Raw genomic sequence first — 17,473 nt, 5'->3', positions numbered from 1 at the left:
CAAAGGTAAAATAGGACATTTTCTGACCTCAAATTATAATAGTGAGAGAAATAGGTAAATTCTCTCCTTTCTCTTCTTCAGGGAAACTTTCCCTACTTTTCCCTGATCTTGGTCAAATACCCTATGTATATTTTTAATAGTATGTGTTCCTGTGTTAAATGTTCCCAAGAAGAGGTAAATTTACATTTACTTGAGAGGTTATTTCATTAATTTCTGTCACCCCCCAATAGATTAAATTCCATGAGTGCAGGGGCCATGTTAGTTTTTGTGCGGTCAATATTTGGAAGGGACAATGCCTGCAGTGAACACTTCCTTTTCTACCATTAATACCTTCTCCACTGTACTTCACAACCTCTGCCATAGTCTTACAGATCTCTGAACACATCATTGCATTTTTTTTTTTGCCTTTAAACCTTTCTTTTACCATTCTCCTTCAACTGAATGCCAGTCCTCACTCTCATTATGACTCTTAAGGCACAGGATATATAGAGTCTGGTATTTCAGTTATACTTTTCTCTGTAATTGTCCTGTCTCTCCAGTTGGTTAGCAAGCATATCAGTTGTCAGTACTGTATTTTATAATAGCCCAAAATAAGGTACACTTGGTGTATACTCAACTAGAGACCACTTTGCATATGCTTTGGGGATCGCATTCTCTGCAAGAGACTTCTCTGATGGTTAAATATGCATGGTCCCCCTAATTAATTGATATTTGTTGAATGAATATTGTCCAAAGCAGGACAACATGTTTGTGAGGCTCATTGCACTCAATTCATTTCCACAAGCTGATTCATTTCAACAAATGTTTCTTGAGTTCCTATTATGTGTCAGGAACTCTTCCAGGCAACTGGGATATTTCCAAGAATAAAACAAAGATCATTCTTTCCCTGGGGCTTATAGTTTAGTGGGAGAAACATATAGTAAACCATAAATAATAAAAGCATGAAAATTAGAAGATGGGAAATTCTATAGGAGAAAAGAAGAGCACAGGATGACTGTTTGGTGAAAGTTAACTTCTTGCCTCCAGATCTGGTCTAGTTCTTGTCATGTCAAAAATGAAGGTCAACCTGGAGTAGGTCCTTATAAATCAGGTGAGGATCAAATCACCCCTCATCTAAAGGACTCAGACAGAATCTGGAACAATTTGGAAGCCCATGTGGAGTTAATTGACCATAACCAGGGCAATCAGGCAGGGAAGTATTCAATGATAATATTAAGAAATTGCAAGCTGTGGCACAATAATGTTCATTTTGTAACCATGTTAATTGAAGTTAACAGGATTATTTTTATTTCAGTGATAATAATTAACAAATACTTTTGAGAGCCAACTACGGACACTGTATCTGGCTTTTCTTACATTATCACTGTAAATGTTTACAAATAATAGACCATGCATGATGTGTGGTCTATGATTGCTTCCATTTTGTAGATAAGGAACCACAGACATAGAGACTTTACGTAAGTTGTCTAAGGTAACACAAATAGTGCATGACAAGGTGGTGATTTGGAGACAGCAGCCTGACTCTTTAGTCATACTCTCAACCACCACACCCTACAGCCTGGTGATGATACGAGACTGGGAAGTCAACCAATGGGAGGTTTAGGTACTGAATCTACCCATGTGCAACAATAAGTACGAAATTACATGGATAAATACAACTAAAATATAGTGCCATTGTTTCCATCAGGCAAGAGAGAACATAGGAGAAAAGAAATGCTGAAAAACAAAGGTATTCATTATACCAAAACCATGGTCTTAAAAGTAAATTAAAGACTCTTCATTCATTTTTTTCACAACATGGACTGAGTCTCTCATTCAGATACATCCAGAAGGCCTGGTACTAATCAATAGGAATGCTTGTAAATCTTAGTAAACATAATTTTATCTAGCTGCTTGTCTTGACTGATTTTGATTAGTTTAATTCAAACCTCAATACTGGGGTTGTGGAATACTGTTTGGAATTTCTCAAGACATTGGCTTTCCTTCTCTTAAATACAGTATATGTTTCCATTTTTATTAGATTGTCTAATGCACCAATATATTTAATTCCCTGTGATCTTTTTTATATAAGGGAGTTATCTTATTCAATTGATGTTTCTGTTGGACAGGCTGGGCTGCCCTCCAGGTGCCAATTGCCTGGTTAGAGGTCCTCTGGAAATCGTATGGAACATCTCACTGGCCATCCCCTGAGCAGAGCTCTGCTGGGATCTTTAGAAAAATACATACTCAGTTCCAGGAAATATATCTTTTCTAAGTTACAAAGAGCATTCCCTAGTGATCTTTTAAATCCAAAGAGCCCTCCTACTGCATATTTGAATTGAGACATGCTTTCTGTGATATCACATGTGGGTGCATGCTAGTTGAGGCCAAAAGATAGCCTTGTCATTTTCTTTAAATTTCAACTCAAAACTCCGAAAAGTCTTCCTTAATTAACTTCCTCCACTTAGCATCTCTGCATATAGCGTGATAAATATTGTCATCACGCATTAATCTTGGCTATTTAGTTCATGTATGTGTGCTTTGAATGTCTTCCAGGTGACACACATCCTGAGGACTGGAATCATGTCTTCTGTGCCTTTTCTATTTCTAGCTTTCTTATTATACCTGTCTACCTAAGTGCTTAGCGGAAACTTGTTGAGCTGAAGTGAATGGAGCTGAACCCTTGAACCGACAACTATATATCTAGATGGTTCTGTGCAGCCCCAATGCAGATGTACATCTCAAAGCCCTTTTAGCTTCAGAGCGCTACAGTCTCCATTTCTTCCACATATCTACAGCATAGAGAATTTTGCAGCCTCAAAGGTTCAGAAAGCAGCAGGAGAAGAAGCCACATATCCAACCGGCTTTTATTTTTTCTTTTTCTAAGTAGGTGCTATTGATTGTTTGGCCTCTCATAAAATACAGGCTTTAAGTCAGCTAGCTGCCTACTCGATTTTGTTCATTTTTATTTATGCCAAATGAAAGTTTTCCAAGAATGTTCATTTATAATCTAGAAATATTTATTAGGTATATGTTTTTGTGTCAGAAAAATTAAATCCAGAGGAAAATCATTCCTTGAGTAATATGGAAAAGGAACAACTCTAAAGACAAAAGTCAACTGTATTTGAATGAATTACCCATTCATGTTGGGCTCTGTCTCCCTACTCTTCATTAAGAATTTATCAGTTTCTTAGAAGGAAAACCTACTATACGGTGACTTTATATCAATATTTAATGTAATAGTGCCTGGAGCACTGGATTGACTTTCTTACTGTGAAAATGGGAAAGAAAATTAAGACACTGCTCTATTTTCTAATGGTGAGACCCTTAGCTAAATTACATTTTAGTTGTTGTTCTATACATTCTAGGAGTGATAATGATCAGGTTCTTTGTGTTCATTGATATGTTCTTGCTAGTTTCATTTTGTTAGACTTAAGTGCAGCATTTAATGTTATTGATCAGTCTGGAAAGTACCAAAATGCCCTAATACTCCCACGGCTATGTGGCTTACCGCTACTTTGTCAAGAAAAGGTGGCTTATTGGACCTTTTTGTTAGGTTCCTGAAATACCCACTTTTTTCCCTACTTTCTCTGAGAATAATACCTCACGTGCTAATAAGCATTACATATTAACAAAAATCCCAACAGATTTTTGCATTCATTTTTACATCTAGTACATTCAGACCAAGCTCAATTTATTTGTGACACTGATAATCCTCTTATTTTTTCCTCTGCTGCCTACCTATCTACCTTTCAGTGTCAGATATGGTGATTCTGTCGCTGCCCAGGAAGATGTTGACTCTGATACAGCATCAAGTTCACTTAACACAAAAGACAGGACACCATGTAAAATAAGAACAGGAAAGAGGCAGACACAAACCACTATGGGGTATTATGTACCAACAGAGGTATATATAACTCAGGCCAAGGTCATATTGTATTGTTGGTGGGGTGGTCACAGGGGAGCATGGGGTCCTGTCTTTGTTGCTGTTGGCTTTCCTTCTGGGACACCTGACAGTACAGAGATGAGAAAGCTAAGGATAGAGTGGGAATCAATATGGTGACCTCATCAGGCAGTCACACCTGAAGTGTCCTCACTTTGCCATTGAGTTTGGCTACAAATGATCCTTGATCAATCCCATGAGATAAAAGTTCCCAAGATTTTCTCCTCGAAAGCATCCTCTCAAAGTGTTCCCTAAGAGCTCTTTCATCCCTGCATTTTCCCATTACCAGATTTTTTCATGGTAAAAGTGAAACTTCTTTCTCCATGGACTTGAATGTGATTGGGATAGATAGAATTGGGGCCTTGGAAAATGCCTTGGTGATGAATCAATTTGACCATCATTAAGTGCATTTGGAGAATCCAAAAAGCAATTTTCAGCCTCAGATTCTGATAGTTATATTGAAGCCAAAGTATAACTTTTGTTCTTATATCTCTCAACTCTGGTATTTCCTGTTGCTTTAAGACCACTATATTCTGGATTGTGTATTACCATTGCCATCCAAATGAATCAGGACCAGGAAATTATCACTTCATAGTAGAACAGCTCACCACAGAATGCATACATGATACCCCACCTCTCATCTGTGGACAGGCTGTCTTGCCCAGATTTCTGTGGTGAGTGGGTTTGAAGTCTGTTGGCCAGCTGCAGAATGGAGAATACTCATTAGTCAGCCCTATAGAAATAAACTTCTGGTGATACCTTGTTTATCCAAGCATAGCATGCTTTCAACTGCATAATAACTAGAGATTTTATATATGTGTGTATATAGACATTATTCTATATCTATACATATATATGGTTGATATATGTATGTAAATATATAGAAGGTAATTGGTTGTATAAATATATAATATGAATAATCCTTGAGAAAAACAATATGTTGAGAAGATACTGTGGAGCCTACACTGAGAGGTAAAATATTTTTCTTGAATATGGAAAATATCTGTTCATTCTTCTTCTTTTGGTATCTGTGAGGCTTTTATCTGTGAGTTTATATAATTTGGGTAGAATAGAGTGCAGCTCCGTCATCAAGGGCAGGCATGTGACCCAGGGCTAGCCACTTAGATTATCTCTGAGTTTGGTTTAGAGATGGCTCATGATCTAGTCAGGGACAATGTAACTCAGTTCTAAGAGGTTAGAGGAACAGTTGGGGAAAGAAGGTCTGTAGCTGGTGTAGCCATCTTGGCTCTAAGAGTGAAGAGGCTGCATGAGAATGGGACTCATGCAAAGGGTGGTAGAGCGTAGAGGCAGAGAGATCCAGTGCTCTAGAGGATAGAATGTACAGTTGGGTGAACTTACAAATCATCTCTTTTGCTTAATCTAGTTTAAATTGAAATTCATTTAAAATTGAAGCTGAACTGAACCATACATGGGTTTACTACTCAGGTAAGTCAAGGAAATGCTGCATACACAGTGCATTAGCCTTTTAGCAAAGCATCTGACAGTGTTTCTCATGAAATCCTTGTGGATAACATGCAGAAATTTGGAGTGGATGCAAGTACAATCAGGTGACTTCATCAATAATTGAAGGGTCATGTCCAAGAATGCTAATTCCATGTCAGCCTGAAGGGAATTTTATAGCTGTGTGCCTCAGGGTTCTTTCCTGGGCCTGTCCTTTTTGACATATTTATCAAAGGTTTGGATGAGCACACTGATGGCATTCCTACCAAATGCTACAGATGACAAGATGATTGGAGGACTGGATAGTATGTTGGATAACAGAGACTAGTTTCTAAAACTCTTCATAAGCTAGAGTATAAAAATGGAATTTAAAGAAGAACAAATGTAAAATCTTTGAATTAGGTCCAAAAACTAATTATACAAATAACTGGGTAACACTGGAAATTTAGTCAAGTATAATTTTAAAATGTACAGCAACATGATATGGCTGCCAAAATAAATAAATAAATAGAGTTACATTGGACTGCACAAATAGGATACAGTAGTGATGGAGGCAGATGTCATATTGCACATATCATGAGGTTAGGTTTGCAGGGTAGAAAGACATAGAGCCAAAGAAAGTAAGGTTTTCAAATATTTCTACGTGAATATGTAATGATCTTCCTTCAATGTGCCAATGGAAATACTCACAGCCCTCTCTCTGCTCCCACCTGCTATTTGTATATTCTATGTGCCCCTTTCCAGAGAGGGTTTTCTCTGAGAGACAAGTTACATTATGCTACATAATAAAGGATAGTGTGAGAAAGAAGGAGGGAATAGATGAAGACACAGGAAAACCAGTGAGCACATATGAAGAAAAAGGTGGGTGTGTTTAAAGGCAGAAGGGTCTGGTGCGGTGGCACATGCATGTAGTATCGGCTGCTTAGGCTGAAGTAGGATGATTGCTTGAGCCCAGGAGTTCTGAGCTTTTGTGTGCTATGCCAATTGGGTGTCTGCACTCAGTATGGCATCAATATGGTGACCTCTTGTGAGTGGAGGACCACCGGGTTGCCTAAGGAGGAGTGAACCAGCCCAGGTCAGAAATGGAGCAGGCCAAAGCTCCAGTGCTGATTAATAGGGGGATGGTGTTTGTAAATAGCCACTGCATCCCAATCTGAGCACATAGCAAAACCCGGTGTCTTTTTTTTTTTTTAATAAAGGGGGGCAGAGAGGCTCTAGAGTACATTTTAGAATAGGAAAGAATGGGTGAGAAAAGCGAGGAAATTTAATTTGGATTATAGTAATCACTCAAGTGTTAACCCAAAATGCATTTTTAACATAATTATCTGGCTTTATTACAAGGAATCCATGGATTTGTGTTATCAAAGACTTTTCATATACCTGCATTTCATTTCCTGCCGCATTCTAATCCCACCCATTTTCCCACCACAGGCTGATGAAAATCTTATGGGAAAAACTACTACATTCCTAACCAAGAGGATATGTGGTTTCATACCATGATATGATAGGGTCTAGAATTAAACAAAACTAATTTCTTCAAATGCTACTGGGTGAACATGGTACTGGAGGTTTGGTCAATGCAATCACATTGAAATAAATAAAATTTGGAAGAGAAAATTTGCCATCATTTGTAGTTTACATAATAATTTACTTAAAAACACAAGCAAATCAACAAACTATTAAAAGTAATATGAGAGTTCAAATCAGCAAGGTAGAGAAATAAAATATCATTAACCAAAGAGAAATAACATTTTTTACACTAGCATTAACCACTTAGAAAATACAATAGAAAATAAAGCACTATTTACAATAACACAAAGCTATGAACTACCTAGGAAACAACCTAATGAAAATCTTTACAGGGGAAGTTTTAAGATTCAACTGAAGATAGATTTGAATGAATAGAAAGTTACACCATATAAACGGATGTGATTGTTTTACAATGTAAAGATGTAGACTTCTGCAAATTGACCTACAAATTCAATGCACTTCAATAAAAATTCCAGCAGAATATTTGCAGGGAACTGGATAAACTGACTCTAATTAATATGGAGCAGTAAATTAATTAATTAATATAGAACAACTAAGACAATTTTGAAAAAGAAGGGCAAATAAGAAAACTGCCCTAGTAGACACTAAGAAACACTACAGATATTATGACAAATTATACTAGTTAAAACAATATACTACCGGTGAAAGAACAAATGACAAACATAAAATAATAGAGTTACAAAACACAGTCGCATAGAGTTATACAGAGTTTCAGGGCAACCTTTGAAGCCTCAGGGCAGAAAAGTATGTCTTTAAGTGGAACCCCCTAGGAATAATCCATAAAGAGATAAGGATTGAGTTCGACTACATCAAAATAATTCGTTTCCTATTGCACAAGGAATATTACACGCAACATTAATAAATGACTCATAGACTGGGAGATCTTCACATAAATAACAGATAGAACATTAGTTTCTAGAATATCTAAGGAACTCCGAAAAATCTTCAAGGAAAGGACAGAAACCCAGTAGAAAAACAAACAGGCAAAAGGTATGAATAGGCAATTCATGAAACTCCAATGGTGAAAAACTGTTTGATGAGATGCTCAGTCTCACTAATAATCAGAGAAACACCAATTAAGACTATCAAGATATATCACTTGATACTATTCACATTGGCAAAATTCAAGTGTTAAAGATATCATCAGCTGGCAAGAATATAGAGCTATAGGAGCCCTCATGCAAACCAGGGGGGAACATAATCTGGTACATAATCCATTTTGGATTGCAATGTTGCAGAATTTTTTTTTTTTTTTTTTTTTTTGAGGCAGAGTTTCGCTCTTGTAGCCCAGGCTGGAGTGCAATGGTGCGATCTCGGCTCACTGCAACGTCTGCCTCCCAGGTTCAAGCGATTCTTCTGCCTCAGCCTCCCAAGTAGCTGGAACTACAGGTGTGTGCCACCACACCCGGCTAAATTTTTTGTATTTTTAGTAGAGATAGGGTTTTATCACGTTGGCCAGGATGGTCTCAAACTCCTGACCTCATGTGATCCTCCCACCTCGGCCTCCCAGAATGCTGGGATTACAGGCATGAGCCACTGTGCCCAGCCAATTTTGCAGAATTTAATGGTACTATGTATTCGTGTATCCAATGATTCAGAGACTCTACTCCTGGCACAACTATGTACAGGGAGACACACAAGGAGGTGCATTGCAGCATTGTTTTTGGTACGGTGAGTTGGAGGTGGTATGCGTGTCTTTCACTGGGGAAATAGGGAAGTATAATAGGGTACTTGCCTAGGATGGAATAATATGCAGTAGTCAAAATAATTACATTGCCATATAGTAACATGGTTAGATCTCAAAAACATACTGCTGAGTGAAATAAAACAAATGAAACTTATAGCACACAATAATTGTGTAAATTCCTCCCCCCATTCACATATACCAAAGAATATTTTTACAAATACAGATAGATACATATTAACAAATGCAAAGAAGGTAATTTGGAAGAACTGACATTGCAAACATAAGAATGAAGACTTGTGAGAACATGGGGAATAAGATCAGAGATGCGGATGAAAGAGGAAAGTAAATTAAAAGGAGTGGTCATGCATGGGCTAATGAAGTGCTATGAACCAAAGAGCATGATTCACTCACTGCTGTACAGGTAAGGACCAAAAAAAATAAAAGATGAAGAGGGTCAGGTAAGGTTAAAAAAAGTGACTTCTTGAAGAATATCAAACCAGGATCTCTTTTTCACTAAAAAATTTAAATGAGGCTTTATTATCTAGATTTCAGGCAAAAGCTATTTTTAAATGATCCATAAGAGGAAGTATCATTTTGCTCTGAGGTCCTAAGGTTTGAACTGTCTATACATCAAAAGAAATCAACATAATTTATAAAACATGTGTCCTTTCTGTCCTTTCATATTTTTATCTATCCAGTTATAACCTAATGCCTAACCATTTACATGGTGTCATGGTATATAAACCATTTTCATGTGAACTGTAACATTTGATCTTCACAAAAAATTATAAAGTAGATGACTCAGGTATTAGTTTTCCTTTACAAATGAGGGGATAACAGTTTATAAATGCTCAATGATTTACCAAAATCTTATTAGCAGAAAGGGCCAGAGCCGGGGACTGAATCTGATCATTCCACACAAAATTTCACGATCTTTTTACTATATTCACTCTACATAGGTGAGTGTGTCTAATACACTATTTTCCTTAATAATTAGAGCATCTCTCGAAGGAAGGGACCATTACAAACTGAAGAAACTCTAGCTCAGAAAGTTTTACTCGAAATCAGGTAAATCATACCTGTAACCCTAGCAATTTGGGAGACTGAAGTGGGAGGATCACTTTAGGCCAGGAGTTTGAGACCAGCCTGGGCAACATAGTGAGACCCTGTCTCTACAGAAAAGTCGTGAAACTTAGCCAGGCATGGTGGCACACAAGTGTAGTCCTCCCTCAGGAGGCTGAGGCTGGAGGATTGCTTGAGTCCAGGAGTTCGAGGTTACAATGAACTATGATTGCACCACTGCACTCCAGCCTGGGCAACAGAGAGACTCTGTCTGTAACAAAGATAAAATAAATAGACAATAAATAAAAATTTTTGAAAACTGGGCAAATAACAAGTGCACCCTGCTTCTGTGCCTTAATCAGCAAAAGGCCAATACTGAAACAATGTCTATCCAATGCTTTCTAAGAAGTGGAATTCTTTTTTTTTTTTTTTTTTTTGAGATGGAGTCAAATTCTGTCACCCAGGCTGGAGTGCAATGGTGTGATCTTGGCTCACTGCAACCTCCGCCTCCCAGGTTCAAGCAATTCTCCTGCCTCAGTCTCCTGAGTAGCTGGGATTACAGGCACACGCTGCCACACCCGGCTAATTTTTGTACTTTTATTAGAGATGGAGTTTCACCGGGGTGACCAGCCCGGTCTGGTCGCAAACTCCTAGCCTCAGGTGATCTGCCCACCTCAGCCTTCCAAAATGCTGAGATTGCAGGCATGAGTCTGTAGAATTCTTAAAAATAGTAAGCCAATGCTGGAAAATTCAGTAGCGGCTCTGCTCTGAGGGCTGTATTGTCCCATTGAGCTCTGCAGAGGCTCCTGCAGTCTCCAAAACTCAGCTTTGATTTGCAGGGAAATGCTCCCGGCAGTGGAGCCAGACTCAACAGCATGCCACCTCCGCGTCCATGTATTAAAAGCTAGAAATCAGGGTAATGGTTCCTCTGTATTATGATTGACCAAATTTGATAGACAGGTATGATATAAGGAGAATATGTCCTAGTTCCTCCGTACAGACAACATCCCTCCCAGGGTAAACAAAATCCTCTGACTAGTTCTTAACTTTTCAAACTCTCTTGGAACATCTGTAATCAAACTCATGAACTGTGATTCTCAACCCTGGCTGGACTTAAGAAACACCTGAGGAACTTAGACAATGATGTCTGAGCCAATTAAGTCAGAATCTCTGAAAGTAGAACTCACCTACCAGAATTTTGTTTAAAAGCTTCCTAGGTGGTGATGAAAATGTTCTGGAATTATATAGTGGTGATGGTTGTATAATTTTGTGAATAAAAAAGAACCACTGACTTTAAAAAAGTATACATGTTAACAGGGTAAGTGTTATAGTATGTCAATTATATCTCAATTAAAAACAAACAAACAAAAAACAAACACTTCTCTGGGTAACTCTAATGTAAAGCTTAGGCTAAGAACCACTACAACACTAGGCAGTATCCCAATCAGGGCTGTACATTAGAAACTATAAAGGAACTTTTAAAAATATTGAAGTTTAGTCATGACCACCATAGATTCTAATGTTATTGGTCTGGGTTATGATTTGGACATCAGGAGTTTTAAAACCTCCCAGGCAACTGGAATGTGCAACCAAGGTACAGACCATTGGTCCATAATGTTGGTCCTCAATGGGGGCCCCCAGATAAGCAGCATCAGCGTTACCTAGGAATTGTCAGACATGCATGTTCTCAGCCCTACCTCAGACCTACTGAATCAGTAGGGTCCAGCAATCCATCTTAACAAGCCCTCCAGGTGGGTCTGATGCACACCACAGTTTGAGAACCACCACTCTAGCACATAAGAAAATTACCTTCCAACCCAGTGGTTATTCTTAAATTTCCCTAATCCTTAAGAATGTGTGCAGGGTCTGTTCCACACCTAGAAAGAATTTCATATTTAGCACCATGCTAGACAATAGAGACTGAGGAGTCAGCTGGAGATCCACCCAAGTGGAACAAATTAGTGAGAGAAAAATAGGTAAGATGCTGGGTTATATATGTTTCTTCTATATACAAGACTGTTGATTTTAGCTCTCACTCAAAATCCTTGAAATTATAATTACAAAATACTACCTATGTGGTCTGTTATTTCTTTACTTCCTGCATTTTCAAACTCCAAATGCATTTTGTAATCTCAAATCCTTCCTTATCCTTATCCTGCTGAGTCAGTGATTTTGTTTCTTTCTTGGTTTTTGATCAATAAATGATTATTCTTTTCCCTTTCTGCAGCTGTTTGAGAATGTTATTGGAATATCTATGACATTTTAGAGAATATATTTTTTAGAATTTTGTCTTCTAAATGTTTGTAGTGAAAAGACTAAATTTAAATATATTCTGAAGATTTTGAGATGATTTTTTGTATGCCAGCTTACAGTTATGAAGTAGTTACTGCATCATTAGTTATGGACTCTTAACGAAATGGGTTTTCCTAGATTTTCAGCAACTATGGGGATATCCCTTAACAATATTGACCTAAAATAAGGCTGTGAAGGAATGGCTGGATTATTTGTCCTATGCTAAGGCACTTTGATATAACTAGATTTCTAGTAATTATTCCCCCCAGCACTAATTACTCTGAAACTACCCCTACAAATAGATGACTCAAACCAATGTTAAGCTTAATTTGTTTGAGAGCATTATTATACTACACTCACATATATGTCTTCAGGTTCATTAACACAGATGACACAGCAATATTTCTGGGGCCTGAATTTTGACTATCTTTTTATTGGAATAGAGATATAAGCTGCAAAACCAGGATTTATTTTTTTGAAATAGTGAGTTAAATTTGGCTTCCAAGGTCTATCAGCATCAGAATATAGCTTTATGTACCTCTCTCTCCTATTCTCTTGCAACTAAGAGGACTTAAACTCATTCTGCCAGAGGTATGCCTCATCCCTTGAACACTACACATTCCCAGTAGGCCCCTGCTGTGGTACCCTATCACTATGGTGACATTCAGGCATCCCTCAAGAGGCCTGGGCAGGTGAGTCAAAGCAGGGAACACACTATCCCTACAGAGTCAGAAGAGAGAGTGAGGCATAGAAAAATAGTTGGCAATCATGGAAGACAGGTAAAAGAAAGTTATTAGGGCCATTTGTGGGAATTCTTTGGAGAGTAGACAATTAAGTAAAACAGAGAAGAATGGGGTTGGAAATAATTGGAGGTAAGGTTGACAAATTTGGTATGAAGGAAGTGCTCTGTCTCTAGTGGAGAATGAAGTCTTGAAAGATTGGATGGTCATTTGTAGAAATATGTTGGGAGTTACTTTTTTAACTCATATGTGAAAAATATCGCAGTGAGTTGTTAGACCCTTTCGGCCTTGCAGACCCTGGCAAGTCCTTTTAAATATGCTCCCTCACTGGTTCCCAGGACTTCCCAAGTCTTGAGAATCGATTTCTATACATTCTTCATGGAGTTTGTTGTTCAAATATTATTGGTAACATTTTAAAAAAATACAGTCATGCAAAGTGACTGATCCATTATCTTTCACTCATAACATAGCAATAATCTCCCAAAGTAGATAATTATATCATTATTTGAAACATGATCTCTGAATAGAGCAGGTGCAGTTAGAAGGAGGCACAGGCTAGTGTAACAACAAAAGATCTGCTCAGGGATCAACATTAAAAAGAAAAAAATGCCTACTTCATAAATATTACCACCTGCAGGTAATCAGAAAAATATAGCCAATTACATCCATTATGCTCTATTTCTCTTCTGGTACTCACATTATTTCTTCTGCAATGAAAAAAAAAATCACATTGAAAAATTTGTTTAGTTTATATAACCAATATAAACACAATGTATTATGTATTAGCATTAACGTGAAATTACATATACTTTTATTTTCATGCTAGCCTAAATAAAAGAGATTAATGAAATAACTATTAGGACATATTCTTTTAAAAGCCTCAATAGAAATACCCAAAAGCTATATTTTAACACAGGTAATACAATATTTTTCTCTCTAGAAATCTAAAAATCAGAGAGGAGTATATAAAACTATGAAATTGAAATCTTCTGTTATAATGGAAATGGTGTGTATTAACTCTCAACTACCATGAGAGAAAGAGAGTTTTTCTGTATTTCTGCCATGAAAAAAAACATTGACCAAGGCTCAAAAAATGAGACCTAAGTGGTGTTAATGATTCTAAAAGCAACTGAATAAAATCATTTTTCTCTAGTTTTCATAGTTTAATGTCTAAGGAAGTTCTAAATGTGGGTGTGAAAATTGGCTTATATTTTCTGACCCTGCTTAAAAAAAATAAACATTATTTTTAGAGCAGTTTCAGGTTCACAGACAAGTGGATGCAAATTATGGCGAGTTCCCATATAGCCCCTCTCCTTACGCACACACAACCTCCCCTACTATGAAACCTGCATCAGAGTGATACATTTGTTACAACTAATGAACATATATTGACACATCACTATCACCCCAAATCCATAGTTTACATTTGGGTTAACTCTTGGTGTTGTACATTCTATGGGTTTTGACAAATGTATAATGACATATGCCCATCATTATAGTATCATAAAGAATAGCTTCATGGCCTTAAAAATTCTCTGTTCTTTACCTTTTCATTTCTCCCTCCTCTCAACCTGTGGCAAGCTGATCTTTTTATTGTCTCCATAGTTTTTGCCTGTCTGAGAATGGTGTATAGTTGGAATTGTACTATGCAGTTTTTTTTTTTTCAGAGTAGTTTCTTCAGTGTAGTATGTGTTTTAGTTTCCTTTTCATGACCTGATAGTTCTTTCCATTTTGGCACTGAAATAATGTCCCATTGTCTGGATGTACCACAGTTTATTTATTCATTCACCTTCTGAAGGACATTTTGGTTGCTTCCAAATTTTGGCAAGTATGAATAAATCTGCTATAAACATTCATGTGCAGGTTTTTGTGTGTACGTAAAATCTTCAGTTCATTTGGGTAAATACCAAGCAGCACAATTGCTGGATCATATGGTAATAGAAGGTTCACTTTTATAAGAAACCACCAATCTGTCTTCCAAAGTAGCTGTATCATTTTGCATTCCCTTCAGCAATGAATGGATTTCTTGTTATTCTACATCCTCACCTGCATTTGCTGTTGTCAATGTTTTGGATTTTAACAATTCTAATAGGTGTGCAATGGTATCGCATTTTTGTTATGATTTGCAATTCTCTAATGACATATGATGTTAAACATATTTTTACATGCTTACTTGTCATATGTATATCTTCTTTGGTGAAACATCTGTTTAGGTCATTTTTACCCATTTTTAACTTGCTCATTTGAGAGTAATGGCAAAAGTCGCAATTATTTTTGCACCAACTTAATAATTAAGTTGTTCGTTTTCCTATTGTTGAGTTTTAACAGTTCCTTATATATTTTAGATAACAGTTATTTATCCAGTGCATGATTTGCATATATTTTCTCCCAGTCTATAGTTTGTCATCCTCATAATCTTGACATTGCTTTTCGCAGAGCCAAAGGTTTAATTTTAATGAAGCCCAACTTATCAATAATTTATTTCATGGATCATGCCTTCAATGCTGTATCTAAAAAGTCATCACTATACCCCAGGTCATCTAGGTTTCTTTTATGTTATCCTCTAGAAGTTTTATAGTTTTGCATTTTACATTTAGGTCTATGATAAATTTTGAGTTAATTTTTGTGAAAGGTGTAAGATCTGTAACTAGATTCATTTTTTTGCACATGGATATCTAGTTGTTCCAGTACCATTTGTTGAAATAACTACCCGTTTATGTGAGTCTATTTCTGGACTCTCTAATCTGTTTCACTGATCTATTTGTCTGTTCTTTCATCAATTTCACACTGTCTTGATTACTGTAGCTTTATAGCAAGTCTTGAACTGGAATAGTATCAAACCTCCAACTTTGTTTTCCTTCAATATTGTGTTGGATATCCTGGGTCTTTTGCATCTCCATATAAACTTTAGAACAAGTTTATCAATATCCACAAAGTAACTTGCTGGAATTTGGGTTAAGATTGCATTGAATCTACTGATCAAGTTGGGAAGAATTGACATCTTTACAATACTGAGTCATCCAATCTGTGAACATGGAATATCTCTCCATTTATTTAGTTCTTCTTTGAATATATTTTATCAGAATTTTTTAGTTTTATTCATATAGATTTTTTTTTTTTGAGATGGAGCCTCATTCTGTCACCAGGCTGGAGTGGTGCAGTGGCATGATCTCGGCTCACTGCAACTTCCACCTCCCAGGTTCAAGCGATTCTCCTGCCTCAGCCTCCCAAGTAGCTGGGACTACAGGCATGCACCACCAAGCCTAGCTAATTCTCGTATTTTTAGTAGAGATGGGGTTTCACCACGTTGGCCAGGCTGGTCTTGAACTCCTGACCTCAAGTAATATGCCCACCTCAGCCTTCCAAAGTGCTGGGATTACAGGTGTCAGCCACCGCGCCCGGCCAGTTTTATTCATATAGATCTGATACAAATTTCATTAGATTTATATCTAAGTATTTTATTTTTGGGAGGTGCTAATTTAAGTAGCAATGTGTTTTTAATTTCAAATTCCACTTGTTTATTGTTGGTATACAGCAAGGTGATTGACTTTTGCATGCTGACCTTGTAACTTCATTATAATCACTTATTAGTTCAGTTTTTGTAGATTATTTCAGATTTACAAATGTGATTATGTCATCTGTGAACAAAGACAGTTTTATTTCTTCCTTCTCAATCTGTATACCTTCGGTTTCCTTTTCTTCTCTCATTGTATTAGCTAAGACATCCAGTACAATGATGAAAAGGAGTGGTGAGAGAAGAAATTCTTGCTTTCTTCCTGATTTTAATGAGAAAATGTCTAGTTTCTCCCCGTCAAGTGTATTCATTGTGGGTTTTTTTGTATATGATCTTATCAGTTTGAGGGAATTCTCTATACTCGGTTTGCTGGAAGTTTTCATTATGTCTGAATGCTGGATTTCCTCAAATGCTTTTCTGTGTCTATTGATATGGTCATATACATTTTCTTTTTTAGTCTGTTTATGTGATAAATTACATTAATTGATTTTTGGATATTATCCAACTTTGCATAACTGACAAAAGCCCCACTTGGTCATGTGTATAATTCCTTTTATACATTGTTGGATTCAGGCTACTGATAAGTTGTTGAAGATTTCCGCATCTATGTTTATGAGAGATATTGGTTTGTAGTTTTCTTTTCTTGTAGTATGTTTGGTTTCTGTATTAGAGTCATGCTGGACTCATAGAATGAGTTAAGAAATATTCCTTCTGCTTCTGTCCTCTGAAAGAGACATTGGAGAATTAATACAATTTCTTCTTAAATTTTTGGTAAAATTCACCGGTGAGTCCACTTGGGCCTGGTGCTTTCTATTTTGGAAGGTTATGAATCAGTAATTCTATTTATTTATTTTTAATTTAGTTTTAATTAACATATAATAATTTTACATATTTATGGTATACAGTGTTATGTTTTGGTTTATGTATCATTGCATAATGATCAAATCAGGATTTGGCATATCATCTCAGTTCATTTATTTAATAGTTATAGGCCTATTTAAGTTGTCTATTTCTTCTTATGTGAGTTTAATTGGTTGTGTCTTTCAAGGAATTGGTTCATTTCATTAAGTTATCAAATTTGTGGGTACAGAGTTGTTCATAGTATTTTTTGATTATTCATTTAATAACCGTGGGACCTAGAGTGATTTCCCCTTTTTCATTTCTGATAGTAGTAATTTGTACCCACTCTCTTTCTTAGCCTGTCTAGAGTCTTATAAATTTTGTTGTTGTTGTTGTTGTTTGTT

The sequence above is a fragment of the Papio anubis genome, chromosome 5 (genome assembly GCF_008728515.1).
Source record: "Papio anubis isolate 15944 chromosome 5, Panubis1.0, whole genome shotgun sequence".
NCBI classification, from domain to species: Eukaryota; Metazoa; Chordata; class Mammalia; order Primates; family Cercopithecidae; genus Papio; species Papio anubis.
Note: the sequence above shows the minus strand (reverse complement) of the source record.